The 13103-nt window shown below is 41.8% G+C and overlaps 2 protein-coding genes across 10 annotated transcripts in view; one reads left to right on the forward strand and one right to left on the reverse strand.

Moving 5' to 3' along the window:
* LOC126355996 (DNA ligase 3) overlaps window positions 1-13103 on the reverse strand; it is a 538466-nt gene that overhangs the window by 372370 nt on the left and 152993 nt on the right. The window lies entirely within an intron of this gene.
* Window positions 1-13103, forward strand: part of LOC126356001 (uncharacterized) — a 241695-nt gene that overhangs the window by 108429 nt on the left and 120163 nt on the right. Inside the window, exon 1 of one of the 2 annotated variants that reach the window (XM_050006642.1) lies at window positions 1500-1654. The exons of the other annotated variant lie outside the window; for it this stretch is intronic. The gene's annotated coding sequence lies outside the window, so the exon portion shown is untranslated. Of the gene's footprint in view, window positions 1-1499; window positions 1655-13103 lie in introns of those variants that run through there. 2 annotated transcript variants of the gene reach the window in all.

A 13103-nucleotide genomic window follows, 5' to 3' on the forward strand; every position in this document is an offset into this window, starting at 1 on the left:
GATACACTTGCGACTTCAGGTAAACCTAAAGCCAATAATCGCACGGACTGAGGTCTGGGGACCTGGGAGGCCAAGCATGACGAAAGTGGCGGCTGAGCACACGATCATCACCAAACGACGCACACAAGAGATCTTTCACGCGCCTAGCAATATGGGGTGGAGCGCCATCCTGCATAAACATCGTACGTTCCAGCAGGTGTTTATCAGCAGGGCTGGGGATGATGCGATTCTGTAAGATATGGGCGTACCTCTCAACCGTCACGGTAGCAGTTTTGCTGTCCAGCACCATCTGTCGGACATTTTGTGAACTTTGTTTTTTCTAATAAAACCATGTCATTCCAAGCATGTGTGTCAATTTTTACCTCTCTACCTACCTTATTCCGTGGTTTATTAAGTTTTCAAATTTATACTGATTTTTTGATCACCCGCTAGTTCTAGGGGACTGATGACCTCAACAGTTAAGTCCCATAGTGCTCAGAGCCATTTGAACTGAATAGAATTGACGCGACAAGAAATTTGTGACAACTTGACTAAAAGAAGGGACCGGTTAATAGGACACATTCTGAGACATCCAGGGATTACCAATTTAGTATGGAGGAGGGAGGTGTGGGGGAGAAAGGAGGACCAAGATATGAATACGGTGAGCAGATTCCGAAGTATGTAAACTGTGGTAGTTATTCGGAGATACGGCTTGCAGAAGATTGAACAGCGTGGAGAGCTGCATAAAACCAGTCTTCAGACTGAAGATAAAAACTACTACTACTACTACTACTACTTCAGTTACTGACGATATCCAGACGCTAAATACACGCCCCAGGTATGTAATAGCAATAGGAGTAGTAGTAGTACAACTACGTATATTCCGAGGCATCGATGTGTAATGAGTCTGTGGCAGCTAAGTAGGAACACTTTCTCCCTTTCCGTCGGTGTTCCTGCTTGTCTCGGTTTCTTCCATTCTGTCTATCTAGCTCTCTATCTTCCCATCCACAAGCGCGCGCGCGCATGTATGTATGTATGTATGTATGTATGTGTGTGTGTGTGTGTGTGTGTGTGTGTAAAACAGAGCATAGGCCTACTAGAATCTGCGTACCGGCAGCGGCAGCACTTACAGCCGTGAAGAGGGAACTGACAGCGCGATGTAACATCGAAGATTTAATTCACGCCTTATCTACAGCAGTAACAGATGCTCCGCCGTAGCACCATCCACTTTGCGCACCGTCCTCAAATCTGACACGACGCTGACAGCGGCTGCCGGCCGTCGGACACGGCACACAGTGGCATTAGCGTTTATCGCCAACTGCGTACGAAACGTGTCGATTTCGGATTAGCGCCTGCCATCGAGGAAGGAGACGATAAGCCTATACGGTGGCTTTTTTCATTGTTTTACCCCTCGGCCCCGCCCAGCCGCCCCCGACGCCGCAAGGTGGTGCGCAGGTGCGGGGGCGGGCGCCGGCGTCGGCGCCTATAAAACGGCGCGGCGCGGGCGTCGCGGCGCTCCCACAGACTGCACACGCTCTCCGTGTCCCCCCTCTCGCCTCTCGCACGCAGCACACAGCACAAGGCACGCGCGCCCCGCTCACCGGGCAGAAGCAGAAGCACGCCGACGGCCGTCGCCACTGGGAAGCAGCCTCCGGCACCGTACCGCACACTCACGGTCAGTAGAAGCGCGCGCTCGCCCGCTTCCGCAGCACTGGCAGCGCGTCCGCTGGTCTCTGCGGTCCTCGGCTGCCTTCAGGTACTCGACTCACTGGTCCCATTAATATCGACCGTAACGACAGAGAGAGAGGCACGCCGCATACGGCTTTGTCAAACTTAACTAAAGGGCAGCAGTAAGGTGACTTTAGGGTTCCGCACCTCAGTCGGTAAAAAACGGAACCTTCAAACGATCACTTCCTTGTCTGTCTGTCTATTACGATCGCTTTTTCTCAGGATCAGGTAGATGTATCAAGTTGTAATTTATGTCACAAACTGAGGTCTATGATCTCTCGACGTTATAATAAACGTTAGCTTGTAAGTCAGTGAAATCGAAAGATATGTCACATACTTTGCTACTCGCAAAACTCACAAATCAAAACCTTTTGGATGCTTGCAGTTGATGTAGAATCGTGAAATATGGCAAGAAACAAGGGTTCACATAACAAGGAAATGAAAAATCTGATAATTGTTAATTTGCAATTATATCACACGAAATAAATATTTCTTTTGCATTTGTTATCCAATTTAGAACTTGAACCATTCTCGAAAGCCTTTGTAATCCCTGGGACTGACATCTTGCCAATATCAATGTCGATAACTGGCAAAAATCGTCGAAATCCTCTATTCCCGAAATGCATGAACTGTCTCTATACATAATTAAGTTTGTACAAGCCCCCGAGAGCGCGGGTCCTTCTCGTACCTGGCCATCTTTGTTTTTCCTTTCTAACCTCCAGCCTTGTGCCATCGGATAGGCGCTATTGCACGCATGGAATAGTATTTTTGGTGACTCACTGTAGTCAGATGAAATGTTTCACCTCAAAACTCAGCACCATAGTATGTTTAATTTACGAGCCTCGTGTACGCTATATTTTACACGGATTCTTCTACTGAAATCCAGTCAATCAGAGCGCTTATTGTGAAATCACCTCCCCAGGGAGAATCGGAGGGGAAGGGACGTGAAGCTATTTCCCGAGTTTCGCTTAAGATCCTTTTTAGTATATTTATTTTTTGTTCTTTAAGTCTATTAGGTAGGTCTACGGAGTTCTGTTTGGCTGATGCTTGTCGGAGATGTTTTTTTTTTACCTTCAGAATCGATAAACGAACAACTCATTCCTACTCTGATTCCTCCTGCATGGACGTAAATAGAATAGGAAACGCACCATTTCTGTATTTGTAAAAATATAATAGTGTTGGTGAATAACATAGAACTGACTCGACTTTTTTTATTCAGATACCATTTCACCATTAGTTGAATTTGAGATGATTTTCAGTGGCCGCAGATGCCAGCACATCTTTTAATATCCCATCGCTATTAAGGAACTGTGAATGGTTTTGATACTGGCTTGCAAAAATTGACATGGATGCTAATTAGTGATCCGAATAATTGTACCATCCTACAGCATGCGTTTCCAATGCATTTCCTTAAGAGTACAAGGCTCTGGGTAACAATCTGCAGGATTTAATCCCGTGGTTGACAGCTTTTCTCCTGAAAAATTACTCCCTTCTCCTCTAGGAATCACTTTTGGTCAATTTAATTGTGTTTAAGTGTGTGTAATTCACTGAAATGATGAAATTACCGATAATATTTTTCATGTATTAGTCCTATTCGCCTGCGTGTTGTTAAACATTAAAACGCACTGAGTACTATTTTTTTTAGTGTGACGACGATACTGATTTTTCACCACTTACAGTATGCCTGATGTATGTTTTCCACTGTTTCGCCAAATCAATACAAATGAAACCAGGATTGATCCTATCAATAGCTGATGACTGACATCTTCCTCATTCATGGTCCATTATTAAAATTTGTATTAAAATTTGTATAATTAAGTAAATTCTAAACTGTAAATTGTTATTACTATTTTGTGTGTAGTTATAATTGGGGAAGTTAATATTTCCATGTACTCTGTTTTCTATCAATTCTGGTTGTTTTACGTTTTTTGTCAGTGTGCCTCTAATACAGACATTCAACTTAATAAACAAGATATGACAAAATCTTGTTACTAACATCGGATGGAATACATCAGTCGTAGCCGCACTGCAGCCTTACGCTACTTCTAAATGCTGCTAGAAACCTAATAAGGGAGGCTGCGTACGAGCTGCGAGACGATGTCCAGCATCTGAGATGGTATATTATTGCTCTCTCAGGAATGGCACCACGTTTGCTAGAATACCTATGATATGCTAACGTCAGTTCTTCACTCACCATTAATCTTTAAATTACGAGGTTGTCTTTGCGGTGGGCCATAGAATATAAAAATAGAATTTATCATTAAGATTGTACAACTACTCCAACCACTGTCGACATCTCATTAGAAAGAGTTTACAGTCGCATTCGCTTTCTGTGTCCTCTGTGTCCATGGTAGCAACTATACAGTTTTTTTTCTGTTGTTCTTCTTCTCTTTACCGAGGCTGCTTTTGCTCAGTTCATTGCAAACGCATCCGCTTTTTCAGTGTTTCTTTTTTATTAAACTGCACTAATTCTGTCACGAGGACTGGAATAAGAATGAGATTATTAACATTGACAATTTTACATATTGTCTATAATTTTACAAAAGATCCAGCTGTTATTTAAATTTCCATCTCTACTCACCAGACCACATTACAGTGTGTGGTAGAAGGTACATCATGCACTACTGTCAGATCCTCCGTATTGTCTCCAATTTTGCTATCAAGATTATCTCCCAAGATTTATGCGGGAGGAGGTAATATATTGCTTTCTAGGTAAAATATCTGCAGTATTTTCACATATTTGTTTCATATGTCTGTGTAGCAAATAAGCATGTTTCCGCTGAACAGCTGTGTCTATGACATTCTCGTCGTTCAGTTATTAATCAAACTATTGAACAACTGTACGCGATCTGCGGAGAACGGAACGTCACCGAGGAGAGTTATCGAAAGTGTTTAGGTGTCACACGTTTCATGAGATTACTTTGGACCAAGAAACTTTAATTCATATAAAAACCGATATTCCGTTTAAGGAGATCGGCGACAGTCGTTATGAAGTTTTGTTTATTTCTGACACAAATCACTTTTAATGACAATCATAAGCGGTTTTGTCCCTAAATGCCTGTCTTAAGAGGCTATGAGCGGAATTTGGCAAAGAAACGTTCAGGCGCTGTCTGTCCAACATCTGAAGATGGCCACTTGGGCCGGAACCGGTTATGATTATGTCATAAAAAGGACAGTGTGTCAAAAATGAAGAGAATTCTACTTAATTCATTTATCACAGTATTCAAAGAGTTCTAACTATCTGAAGCAGTAAAATTGTCTGCTATACGTAAGTTATTTCACATCTGTTCAAAGGAAATTAGTTATTTTTCATAGGCCGTAGAAGAAACTATCTAAAAACTCTAGAAATATTTTACCTATAATACGAAATATTACTTCCTATGACCCCCACATATCTCGCGAAACAACAGTGAGAGTACATTTGTTGATCATACGGAGGGGTTTGGCAGTATTGCATGATGTATACTCCGCCACACGTGCTAAGATAGTTTGGTGAGCAGATGTGTAGGTATAAATAACACCTATATTTTGCGTAAAATTTTGTCAATATGTGTAATTTTTAATGCTGATAATCGCATTTTATTCCAGTCTTTTTTTATCGTGTCGTTGCACCTCTCAACGAATCACGAGCCCAGTAAAGCAAGTACATAGGTTTTCGAACTACTCCCCTCTCCCCCGCCCTCTTCTTGCCCCTTACTTGGTCTGTGCTTTCCAGTAACGTCGAGGTTGAGGCATCGTAGGAGTAGTTTCTACTGATTAAGAATTTGACTGCAGTATCCTGTCGATGACGGGCTCATAGGAGACGGGGCTCTAACACAAGTACCACAACGATGTTGAAGTAAATCGTCCGCGTGCTTTGAAAGCAACCATCCCATTATTTACCAGAACCAATTTAAGGATACCACGGAAAACCTAAATCTGGACAGGTCTACGGGGGTTTTAAACCCACTCCTGCCGTCTGCCAGTTCAGAGCCTCAACTACTGTGCTGTCTCACTCTGCTTTTGAGACTATCTGCATTTACACTTGTCATAGGACTCAAGTGAATTAGTAATTTAGGAAGGGCAAATGTTTAAAGAAAGAAACAAGTGAAGTTCTTTCCTCTAGAACACATCCATGTGGAAGAAAAGTAGAGGAAACTTTCCCAAAAACAACTAGTATGGTCTAGATGTTATTCCTATTTCAGCAGCCAAAGTGTTCAGAGCAATGGTAGTTACGTCAGAAATGTTTTCCGGATGCTACGTTACCCCACAAACGAACAAAGAGTGTTTGTTATATACGTAGTATGTACACTAGGTTTTATCGCTACAAGCCGAATAATGTTTCCTGCTGATTTGTAACAAAGGATAACGGATTTTTTAACTCTAATATACGTACTGAAGCTTGATCGGCTGGCATCAGTAGTATGTAGTGTGTCTATCGGTCAGGGGATACACTGCACTGCTTAAATTACTTTTTGTAATACAGTATTTTGGTCACCTCTAGTACACTTCATTCATGGTTACCAAAAGCAAAGGATTTGGGTGCGCTTCGCAAACTAAGCTACTGGAGTCACATTTTTAGTGCAGCTTTGACGTTGATCTTGGAAGACTGCAGTTCATACAGCTAAGCACAAGATACGTATTCTGCCCACAGACGTGCTGTTTCTGTACGTTGATTTCACACCGGCGAGTAATAGTTCATAATTTATAAGTAGAGACCTGCCGACAAATGGAGCGTTATCACTGAATTACCCAAGAACAACATTTAAAAGTGGATGATGTAAGACGCTGAACTCTGTTGCGAAAACTGGTGTCAAATGTCAAGTAGCATTATGACGAAACAAATGAGCATCAAGTGCGAACAACGGCATGGGTACCACAGGGTCATAAAATATAAATCAATATTCGTAAAAATGCAATGAAAGTGGCACATGTCGCCAGCAGATTTTAGTGCTATAATATCTGGTCGACTATGTAGGAATGGGCAGCAACACGTTGCTAATTTAGAAAATTTGGTAATCTGCTTGTATGCCATACATTCTTACTCGCTATTCGATACATTTTCGAAGTAGTTCCGCCTCAAAACACATTAAGAAAACCCTTCCTTTGCAAATTCGGAGCATGCTCTATTATGCACCGAACACGTGGCCTTAACATATTTCACTGTTTTCAGCAGTCAGCGCAATGAAAAAATTATAGTAAGTGGGCGTATTTAGTTCGTCGAAATCCATTTTCCTCTCATCTCTGATGTGTTTTTCTCTCTTGCAGGATAAACTAAAGATTTCGATTAGTTTCTGCAAAGTTTTATCAGTGCCTCATATGAAGCACTTACGTCTTACAGCAACCATTGCACATGCAGTATAGGTTGCACTCTTCACATTTGCCTATAAGCTTTTGGCCTGCTGAACTAAAGACAAAATTCCTTGCGGATTGAAGCTGTGTGCATGACGAGGACCTCAACCCGGAACCTTACATTTCGCGGCCAGTGCTTTTAGGGATGGCTGTCCGGGGACGGCTAACGATACGTCTTCTCAGACTGAATACCATCTAAACCTCATACCTTTTCTACCAGCCGTTTAGCCCAGCGATGTAGGCTGGAGATATTCTGTAAAGTTCAGAAGGTAGGAGAGCTAGGCACTAAGAGTACTCATTCTACGACCTCAGGTCGCATGTTTTACATACATAGGTTATGCAGTAAGAGCACTGTCCGCGAAAAGTAAGCTTCCTGATTGAAGTCCTAATCCGGAAAACAATTTTAGTAACAGATAAAGAAAAAAGAATCTTACCCCGTTGTAGACTGAACGTTTCATTTTCAAATAAACTACAATCTTTTACACTCAATCCTTTCATGCAGAGAAACTACCGTTTATCAACATTATTAGGCAGTGCAGCGGTAGAGCACGAACGGACAGCGTACCAGACAACAGCTTAAAAGAATGTCTTCTGCGTTAGTACTGATTTTCGTCTCTTTCTGTGTGGTGAAAACTTTGTCCTCACTAAGTAATTCAAAGTTTCGAGAAGAAGACTGACGAAGCCAAAATCTCCCAATAAGCGATCTACGGACTGAACGTATAAAGCAGCAGTTAGTCGTCCTAGGTCATAATATCTTCCAAATCAAATACGAATGGGTATGAAAAAAAACTATTACTTAATTGTCTATAATTGTCGAACAATTTAATCACAAAGATTAATACAACAGTTAGGAAAAAGAGAGGTAAGCTCGGATAGCTGTTACTATAAGGCTCTTTGGAGCTGAACTATTTAACCTTGATATTGTCAGATTTAGTAAAAATAATCATTGTTTAACTGGGTACAATATATTAATGGAAAACTCATAGCTTCGATAATCTTTTAATGAGAGTTTCTTATATAGAAAAAGTCAAATCATCCTGGTTTTCACCCCTGGTAGGGTAAAATTGGGTATATATACTAACTTTACGGGAATATAGACAAAATATTTTCAGTGGAAAAGCGGCAGAAATGTTTATTAAAATATAATTTAACTAAGACTATTATTCATAAAATTCATATGCGCAAAGTAACATTTCTCATCACCTGCTCCACTGTAGCTTTCGTGGGCCAGCAAAGGCATTTTCAGCTTTGAATACTTTTTTCTTTTCCTTTATCTGACATTCCAATTCAGTTTTACATTGTGATCATAAAATGACAGTTTATCCCCTTCTTTTACCATTTGCCGTTTTCTTGTTTGCAACTCGACCTGGTGGCAATATAACAAACACCGACAGCGTAGCCAAGGTGTCACTCCAGAAAGCTTGTGGTTACAAACTTTTAGAGCAGCAGGGCTCATTCATAAACGATTCAACATTCTCTGTTTCCAAAAACCAGAGTTTCAGGTTTATTCTTTGTTTGCGGTGCAGAATTTTCTGTTGCAGCATGGAATGACATTTGCCTGTGAAGGTGGGTTCTCTTCTAGAGCGAGGTTTTCATCTTCTGGAACGATAGTTATCTCTGGGGGGACCACGTCTATCTTTGATCACTGAAAGGGCACACAAGTAGTCTGGGAAAGTATTTCTGTTGAGTGGATAAATATCTGCTTTCCTGAACACATTTACCGCAGTTTAAATTCCTGCTGCTCTGAGGAAATCACCGCCATACGACGGGTACCTGATGAACGGTCACCGTCCTTCCAGGATGCGTTGCAAGCCACTGACGAGGTTCTTGTTGGTAACAGGTGCTCAAAGGAGCCATGAAGGTCACGCCCATCGGCTGCATTCTGTAGGAACAAAGTAATGGAAAGCCAACAAAGTAATTGTTTTCTTGAGCTAAGCTGATCATGTCGAGTCTCTTCGCATGAGAGATATGTCCGTCCAAAATCGAGTGAACTGGTTTATTTGGAGATGACTTAGAAAACAAAATGAACTTTCGAAACCAGTACACAGTAAGTTTGAATCCATCCAGAAGGATGATACTGAGCAAAGGTACCTGATGGTGCTTCATCAATAACCAAGGCGTTTTCATGAAGTTTACTGCTGCGCTCAGATTTCAGCGGTTACTAAAGCACAACGACAGCCGAGACCGGGGATCCAAACTGTGTTTTCCGTCGTAAAGCAACAGCTTCCGATGGCCTTTTAGGAACAGTGGTTATTCCCTTTCAACGACGTTGTATATATCGCAAGAACAAAATTTATGCTCCTCATACACATTCTAAGAAATTAAACATATTGTTAAGTTACTTTGTTGAAATCCATGAATCTTGACATCGAACTATTTTCTGGAAATCTTAAAAGAAACATTGTCCTTATGTGTCTTCAGAGAACAGTAGAACCAGTTCGTTCCAGCCGTCTTCGTTCCATCGTTTAATTTGTGCTCCAAATTATTTTTTGTTGCAAGATCGTATGCTAGTCTTCAGATATCTTTCAAAGTTAAACCAAAAAGCCTTTTCTCTAGCGTTGATATATGATCCACTAATTTTTTTCGTTGTTCTGAAACGGAACATTGAATGCTCTTGCAACTTTCAAGTAACCCATTTTACCTGATAACACTTCATCTACTCGCCTTTCCACGCTCTCTTCGCCCCATGATTGTCTAATTGTCTTTTTTAAAAAAAAAGAGACGAAGAAATTTTGTAGCGCAATACTATATGATGAGGCAAACACCGAGTGCAGATGTTACAAAAATGGAACAAGCATGCCATTGTTGAATAAAATTGCTAATGTTTGTTAATGTATAAACACACACTAATCATGTAATACTACTGACTAAATAGAGCTTTTGTAACTGTAATGACTATGATAAAATCGCAGTTTAACAACTACACAACCGTGGTTATTTGATACTGTGCAACAAACTTACTTTCATACACACGGTGAAATGATTAGCAATAGCACACCAATATTGTCACACTCTTCTTGACTTGAGAAGTGTAATTCTGTATCTCTCCACATCAGAAACACAGTACCCGGTTTCACCCCACTACCGCCTTACATTACTTTTCTCTGTATCTTCGGTTCCTACACCAAGAAACATTCGGCTGTATTAGTCTCCCGTTAAATGGTTGTCTTTTCATGTTCATTAAGTCTGCATCAATGAAGAAACTTAACCCGAATGAATATGTTTTCACTAGTGGTTCAGACTATATAGATAAATGGATCTCTACCGGATTTCGACTGTCGGTTACCAAGAACCACCTCAGGCTATCCGGCACGTAACGTTACAGCAGACCAAATTATCATCCTATTGTTTCTCACTTAAAAGGTACTTTGAAACTCTACTCACGTTTCACTGAAACACTATCAATCAAGTGAATCACAGCTTCGTCATATTACACATAACATGTTGTAATATTCATCGACAGCCATTAGGTAGCAATACAACAGACAACTGCCATCAAATACTTTGAAATCTACACTTACATCTATACATTGCAGATCACAAGGGTACTCTCCTCTGAGTTAAATTCTGATTTTCCCTTTCCACTCACCGGTAAAGCTAAGGAAGAGTGACTACTTCTGCATGTATTAATCCATCTTAACTTCACGATTCTCTTGGGAGCAGTAAAAGGAAACTGCAGTATATGCACTCACTCTCCGCCGGTACCAGGTTTATGGGAGGCTCCGGTGGTACATACGCGACGTGCGCAGCAGCAATGGCGCTATTACGAGGGCAAGAACGTCGAAAACAAACCGCCATTGACCGTGTCTTTTGTTAAATTCACTTTCTTAAAAACAAAAACCTTTACATTCCGATCTTATTACACCAAAAGAGTATTATTCCAAATTGGGTCAGTGGAAGTAGCATGCTAATAGAACGTGAGGAAAAATAAAACATAACTGCTCTCTACTGTCTTCCACAATCGTTAATCGAAACGTGGAAGTAAATCTTAGTAAATATACAGGCGGGGAAAAAAGCCAACACCAAGTACAAGTTGCGTGAGATAAATAGAAGTTTGTAAGCGTGTTTCTAAACCTGAGGGATGACTTCTATTCAAATTTCGCGCCAGTCGCATTTCAGCGGCGCTAGTAGAGTCACGATGAAGATGCAGATCAGGTTAGCTTTAAATAAGCACTGTACCGGTCGCGAGCGTCAGTCACCTTAGACAGGACGTGGTGAGTTGATGTTAGTTAAGAATGCTTTTAAGATGACAACAAGATGTCATTATCAACATCACGCTGAATTTGAAAGAGGTCGTGTAATAGGGCTACGAGATGCTGGATGTTCTTTCCGCGACACTACAGATAGACTTGGCAGGAATGTAGCCACTGTACATGATTACTGGCAGCGGTGGTCAAGAGAATGAACGGTCGCAAGAACACCGGGCTCAAGACGGCCACGTGTCACTACCGAGAGGGAACACAGTCATGCTCGGCATATTGGTGTGGCGCATCGTACTGAGTCTGCAGCAGCAATTATAGCAGCAGTTGGTACAACGAAGACACGAATACCTGTTAAAAATTGGTTACTTCAAGATAAGATGCGACTCCGACACCCTGCAATGTGCATTCCACTGATCACAACCACCACCGTTTCAACTTCAGCGGTGTCCAGCAAAAGCCCATTGGATGAATGAGTGGAGGTCTGTTGTGTTTTTCGATGAAAGCCAGTTCTGTCTCAGGGCCAGTGGTGGCTGTGTTCTGAGGCGGCCCAGTGAGCACTTGTAACCAAGCTACCTACTGCCTAGACACACTGCAGCTATCGTCATCGTCGTCGTCATCGTCGTCGTCGTCATCGTCGTCGTCGTCATCGTCGTCGTCGTCATCGTCGTCGTCGTCATCGTCGTCATCCCGTGCAATCTGACCGCAAATTTGCACGTCAATCTGCTGATTCAACCTGTTGTGCTGCCGTTCATGGACAGCATTCTAAGGTGTGTTTTCCAACAGGATAACGCTCATCCCCTACCGCTGTTACAACCCAACATACTCGACATGTCTTCGCCTGTCCGTGCACCAGATGTGTCTCCAATCGAGTACATATGGGACATTATCGGACGACATCATCCACAACCAGCATTAATCGTCTCTGAATCAATCGGCAAGTAAAGAGGCATGGAACTCCATCCCGTAAGCTGCAATTTGCAATCTGTACGATACAATGCATGCACGTTTGCATGCTTGCGTTCAACATTCTGGCGGTTACACCGATAATTAATGTAGCAAAATGTTAAATCTGCAGTGGTTTTTCTCGTAAACTTCCAACGCTAATTACCGAATGCTTTAGCTAAACCAATGTATTTCTGAAATTTCATTATTCCACGCCAGTTATCTCTGTGTTGTGATTTTTTTCCGGCAGTCTAGGAGCCTCAAAATGGAACACTTGAAACATTACTCACATGCCCCGATCTTTCTTAGATTAAGAACATCTAAACCGCGTGGTTAGAAGCGCCATGTCACGGATTGCGCGGCCCCTCCCGCCGAAGGTTCGTGTCTCCCTCCCTTTGTGTGTGTGTGTGTGTGTGTGTGTGTGTGTGTGTGTGTGTGTGTGTGTGTTTAAGTAGTGTGTAGGTCTAGGGACAGATGACCTCAGAAGTTTGGTCCCATAGGAATTCACACTTCGAACGTTTGGACGTCTAATTTTACTAGTAACACTCAACTAATATTTGAAATACTGACTGCACTCTCATGAGTCATACACACGCGATACATTAAACCTCTGGAAAACAATATAATTTGAGTCTACTCGGGCCTATTATTGGGCGTTGGTTATCGCGGCATGTGGCGTGCATTCTGTCGTCGTGGTCTTCAGTCTGAAGATTGGTACGACGCAGCTCTTCACGCTTGCCTATCCTGAGTAGGCAACTCTGCGTAACTATTGCTACCTGCATTTATTAGACCTTTTTTTGCTGTATTCTAGCTTTGGTCTCCATTTACAGTTCTTACCCTCACATTTCACTCCATTACCAAATTGATTCCGTGGTGCCTCAGGACACGTTTTATCAACCAAACCTTTCTTTTAATCGTATT

The sequence above is a fragment of the Schistocerca gregaria genome, chromosome 3 (genome assembly GCF_023897955.1).
Source record: "Schistocerca gregaria isolate iqSchGreg1 chromosome 3, iqSchGreg1.2, whole genome shotgun sequence".
NCBI classification, from domain to species: domain Eukaryota; kingdom Metazoa; phylum Arthropoda; class Insecta; order Orthoptera; family Acrididae; genus Schistocerca; species Schistocerca gregaria.